This window comes from Mus pahari, unplaced genomic scaffold (genome assembly GCF_900095145.1).
Source record: "Mus pahari unplaced genomic scaffold, PAHARI_EIJ_v1.1 scaffold_9330_1, whole genome shotgun sequence".
Lineage (NCBI taxonomy): Eukaryota > Metazoa > Chordata > Mammalia > Rodentia > Muridae > Mus > Mus pahari.
In genome coordinates this window covers 47928-52747 of record NW_018392853.1, presented here as the reverse complement: position 1 = coordinate 52747, position 4820 = coordinate 47928, and the positions used below count along the sequence as shown (strand labels likewise).

Genomic DNA, 4820 nt, shown 5'->3' with positions numbered 1-4820 from the left:
TTTCTTACCTTTATTTCTTCCATATCAGAAAAATCATCACAGTTCCCACCACCAAAGCTCCAAGAACCAGGCTGATGAGAATTGGTATGATGGGGAAGGTTTGTGGAGGCTCTGAGGATGGAAAAGAAGGGAGAGTAAGGAGTCTGACCCTAGCTCTAAACCCTGATCCTGTTCTTGTTTTCAAAGAGTTCATATTATTTCCTGAAAGCAGAGTGTGTGCTCACACACACTCCTTACCCCATTTCAGAGTGAGAGGCTCAGGTAACCCTTCATGGCACACTTGACATGTGTATCTCAGCTCTTCTCCAGAAGGAACCACCACAGTTGCCCACTTCTGGAAGGTTCCATTCCCTGCAGGCCTGGTGTCTGGCAGCTCCATGTCCTGGGTGTGGTTTTTCCCATCCCTCTTTCAGGTCAGGGTGATGTCAGCTGGGTAGAAGCCCAGGGCCCAGCACCTCAGGGTGACATTCTCTTCAGGTCTTACATGGTGGGTCACATGTGTTCAGGGGGCATCTTAGGGGAACATTTGGATAATTCAGGTATTTTGCACTCCTCCTGGGACCTGAGCAGTGCTCATGGCACCATCTCTGGAAAGGATGGGAGACTTGGATGAGGGAGGGGGCCAAATCCACCCATCGGCCTAAAATCCAGAACTGGATGATATATTCCTTGGAATATTTTACAGTAACCATGTGACAACACAGTGCAGGATACTGTGGGCCTCCCTCTAAATAGACTTCTGGTTCTTACTGTGGAGAGGTCTAGGGACTCAGCAACCCTGGAGTCAGACATTCAATGCCATTGTGCAAGGACAGTGATCATGCCTGAGAGAGGCCATGATGCACAATGCAGATGGAAGGGAACTGCTGTTTTATGGCCACAGTGAACTGTCCTGGGAGAAGGGTGAATCTTCTGGAGAGTCCCTCTCTCATGTTGAGTCAGGACACTGAGGAGCTCTCTTTCCCCTTCCATGCAAGACACTGTAAGAATTCCAGCTGCTCTCTGCTGAGGAGGAGACTTCAGGGATACAGGAGCTACAATCTCAGAAAACAGAAGAGGTTTGTAAGGGTGTCTCTTACCAGAGTGCATCAAGGTCTCCTTTCCAAGGTCCAGGCTTCTAAGAAGGCTTTCCACACACACCCCTAGCAGGTAAGTCCTCCAACTTTCTGTCAGGCCTCCTTGCTCCTGGTGTTTCTTGAATGCTTCACCTACTTTACCCTCTGCAGTCCAAGAGTTCAGGTCCTCATTCAGGATTAAGGAATCATAGCCATAGTAGGTGAACCAGTAGTGACCACAGAGGAAGCTCCCATCATTTGCCACATTGCAGCCATAAACTTCCTGTAGGGCGTGATAATCTGCCCCATCCCCATTCACCCTCTGGTCACTATGAGGCTTCTCTCCAATCTCAGTTATTTTTCCCCAACTAAACCCCTATCCAGATAACAGCCTGTAGTTCTCTGGGGTCTAAAATCACCAGGTCCCTATGACTACGGCTGTATCTCTGACTTGGGGACCTAGAATGGAGCTTATTGCGCTAGACCATGAGGGATCTGAGGAGTTATGACCCTAGTCCTCAGATCACTTACCATTATTCTTCTTTTTATTTTCATTCATCATGTACTTAAGTATTCAACTCCCTGACAGTGCCAATTCAAAGGCTTTTTCTGTCTCTTTCTCCCAATATTCAGGTTGCTCCTGCTCCATCCAAGCAGCCCGAGGTTGCATCCTTGCATTTGTTTCTTTGCTGTTGAATTCCTGAAACTGTATGGAGTCTACGTATCCAATCTGTATAAACCGGGGCTCCAACATGCCAGGCTCTGAAATTACAATGTTGAAAGTCAGCAGCCAGTGTGAGCCTATGGGTGTTGCACATTGAGATCCTGACTCTTCAGCTTGGATCCAGGGCAGGTTGATAGAGAGCAGAACCGGGTTGCTGGTGTGTCTGTGGACCTGAGATGCAGGAGAGGGTCAGGGGTTCTCCAAATAGGGTTTCAGGAAGGGTCTGGTTATTCAAGGAAAAAGGGGAGAGATGTGGATTTCAATTGCTGTATCTTGCTCCCTAAAATGCCGGTTCCCTCCACACCTCTCACTCACCTGCACAATACTGGGTCAGGTCTCTGGCCACCAATAGGAGGAGGAGGGCACAGGGTCCAGGCTTCTCCATCCTCCCTGTTGAGTGTCAATCAGGCCCTGTATCTATTCACTTTATAACCTGATGTGGCTGATGCTGATTTGCTTCTCTTAGATTTCCCAAAGGTAGTGATGTAGACCTGATGGGGTGGGTCTTGGAGAGATCAATTCCTGGGTGTGGGGGATTTCTAGGGTATTGATTCCCTACTTTGCACTATTTCTATAGCTTTGGTATCTGGCATCACTGACTAAGCACAAGTCTGTCCTCTAGTCCAAGTTACATTTCATTGATTATTAGCCCAGAGGCCTGTAAGTCAGCAATTTTCAAACATTTCAAGGTTAGAGTCTCTGTAAATGCTTAGACATTTTGTAGACTTCTCTGCTGACTGGGCTTGTGTAGAATATATCAATCCATATCTATCATGGTAGGAAACAGATGTTTTGATAATTTTGATACCATTGAGATATTGATAACTAACTGCATGTAAGCTGAATAAAAGAGAAAACACTGTTTTCCAAAATGAAATGAAGATGTCAGTATATTTAGATATTTACTATTTCTGGGAGTCCTTATTTTCATCTTCCCTCCCAGAGATCATAGAATTTTGTGTCTTCCTTTTAGCAGTTTTTTAAAAAAATATTTGAAATAAATATAAAAATAATTATTAAAAAATAAAAAAACTTAAAAAAGAATATAATAAATTCATTGTTTCTTAATTTTTATGGTTTTTATTAGATATTTTCTTTATTTACATTTCAAATGATACCCCGAAAGTTCCCTCTATCCCCCCACCCTGCTCCCCTACCCACCCTCTCCCACTTCTTAGCCCTGGCATTCCCCTGTGCTGGGTCAAATAAAGTTTGCAGGATCAAGGGGCCTCTCTTCCCAATGATGGTCGATTAGGCCATCTTCTGCTACATATGCAGCAAGAGACACCAGCTCAGTGGTTACTGGTTAATTCATATTGTTGTTGCACCTAGAGGGTTGCAGACCCCTCAGCTCTTGTGCACTTTCTCTAGCTCGTCCATTGGGGCCCTGTGTTCCATCCAATAGCTGACTGTGAGCATCCACTTCTGTGTTTCCCAGGCACTGGCATAGCCTCAGAAGAGGCTGCTATATCAGGGTCCCTTCAGCAGAATCTTACTGGCATGTGCAATAGTATCTGGTTTTGGTGACTGATGATGGGATGGACCCCAGATGGGGTATTCTCTGGATAGTCCATCCTTTCATCTTAGCTCTAAATTTTGTCTCTGTACCTATATCCTTTCATGGGTATTTTGATCCTTATTCTTAGGAGGAATTAAGTATCCACATGATGGTCTTCCCTCTTGGTTTTCTTGTGTTTTGCAAGATGAATCTTGGGTATTCAAAGTTTCTGGGCTAATATCCACTTNTCAGTGAGTGCATATCTATTGACTTCTTTTGTGATTGGGTTACCTCACTAAGGATGATGTCCTCCAGATACATCCATTTGCCCAAGAATTTCATAAATTCATTGTTTTTAAAGCTGAGTAGTACTCTATTGTGTAAATGTACCACATTTTCTGTATCCATTGCTCTGTTGAGGGACATCTGGGTTCTTTTCAGCTTCTGGTTATTACAAATAAGGCTGCTATGAACATAGTGGAGCATGTGTCCTTATTACCAGTTCCAACATCTTTTGGGTATCTTGTTGGATTTTCCAGTAGTACTATGTCCAATTTTCTGAGGAATGGCGACGCTGATTTCCAGAGTGGTTGTACAAGCTTGCAATCACACCAGCAATGGAGTGTGTTCCTCTTTCTTCATATCCTTGCCAGCATCTGCTGTCACCTTAATTTTTGATCCTAGCCATTCTAAATGTTGTGAAGTAGAATCTCAGGGTTGTTTTGATTTGCATTTCCCTGATGATTAAGGATGTTGCATATTTTTTCAGGTGCTTTGTAGCCCTTTGGCATTCCTCAGTTGAGAATTCTTTGTTTAGCTCTGTACCCATTTTTTAAATGGTGTTATTTGAATTTCTGGAGTCCAGCTTTTTGAGCTCTTTGAAAATATTGGATATTAATCCTCTATCAGATTTAGGATTGGTAAAAATGTTTTCCCAGGGAGAAACAATTTTAAGACTCACTTTCATTTGTATGTATTTTTGTGTGTTTCTGTGTGTATGCAAGGAACAGGTACTCATACATTCCCGAAGGAGTAGTGAGAAACCCCAAATATGGAGTTAAGGAACAGAACTACCAGAATCAAATGCTGGGAAATCACCTCTGGTCATCTGCAAAAGCAGTAAGGGTCCTTCATACTAGTTTTCTTTTTTTTAGTCTTATTAGATTATTTATTGGTCTTTTCTTAATTCCCAAATTTCCTGAATATTTTGTGTAAGGAGTGTTTTAAATTTAACAATATTTCTATTTCTTCTGTTGTGTTTTTAGTACCTGGGTTCTTTCTTTTTTTAATTTATTATTATTTTCTTTATTTACATTTTAAATGCTATCCCAAAAGTTCCCTATACCCCCTCCCCTGCTCCCTTACCCACCCAATCCCACTACCTGCCCCTTGCCTTCCTCCTTGCTGGGTCATATAAAGTTTAGAAGAGCAAGGGGACTCTCTTCCCAATGATGGCTGATTAGGCCATCTTCTGCTTCATATGCAGCAAGAGACACGAGCTTAGGGGTTACTGGTTAGTTCATATTGTTGTTGCACCTTCAGG

At 43.1% G+C, this 4820-nt stretch overlaps 1 pseudogene; it reads right to left on the bottom strand.

Moving 5' to 3' along the window:
• Positions 1–10: 10 nt before the first annotated feature.
• Positions 11–2164, bottom strand: LOC110315208 (annotated as a pseudogene).
• Positions 2165–4820: the final 2656 nt, after the last annotated feature.